Here is a 966-nt window from a genome sequence, read left to right as displayed (position 1 = left end):
CTGTCATGCTCATGCAGAGTACCAACTGCAGTGCCAATCTTCAGCCTTAGGTCAGCTGGCACTAGGTGACGGTCACTGTTGTCTGCCAGTTCTAAAAGGAGCAGGGCCAAGGCTTCCACTTCCTCCAGCCCAGGAAGATGCAGATGGCTCTGGGTCATCAGCACATCCTGCAGAGCAGGACTGTCCTCCTCCTCCACCTGTTCTGATTGAGTGAGGATGACATGTTTGTTACTGACGGTGTCCATAGGATCCTCCTCTGACTCTGCACCCACGTCCACACCCTCATCTGCCAGCTCATCCTCACTTTGTTCAGCCGTCTCCTCTTCTTCACGGGACTGCTCTTCCTCAGCTGCAAATATGTAATGTACTAATCACCAGTGTGTCTAGGCAGTTACAACAACTAACAGTAGACTAATTAACACAACATGACAATGGTGCAGTTCATTTGTTTCAGATTATGTAAAATCAAAATGAATTAAAGCTGCAAGCAGCGTTGGGCGGGCCCTCGCACTTGTAAGCGCGTCCGCGCGTGAGCCGGCCGAGTTGCATATTCTGGAGCTCTGCCGGTGCGGCTGTGAATTTCTTACGCCGTTCCGACGCCGCATGAAGGTGCTATATGTCTCTTCCTGTGTCCCCTATGTGGAGCTACATAGCACTTGCCGCTATGAATATAAATCGGTATTGGCGTGTAGATGTCTGCGGGGTGGGAGAGTTATCAAGCACGTAAAGTTTGTTTCAGATGTGAGCATGTACACTGAACAATAATGTACCCAAACAATAAAATAAATTCCTTTTATATTTCCCTGCCTTGTTGTTTATGTGTAGATACAGAGGAAGAATGTGAGAACAGCACACATTTCATCGTTACTGTGTGTTAGAGCATGGGAGAACAGTGGATACTTTTAATACAGCCCACACCCCTAATACTGTGTAACTATAACAAGTAGAGAACAGAAGAAAAAGATG

Source organism: Micropterus dolomieu, linkage group LG12, assembly GCF_021292245.1.
Source record: "Micropterus dolomieu isolate WLL.071019.BEF.003 ecotype Adirondacks linkage group LG12, ASM2129224v1, whole genome shotgun sequence".
Taxonomy (NCBI): Eukaryota; Metazoa; Chordata; class Actinopteri; order Centrarchiformes; family Centrarchidae; genus Micropterus; species Micropterus dolomieu.
The sequence above is the reverse complement of the archived record's forward strand: the minus strand, read 5'-3'. Positions refer to the sequence as shown.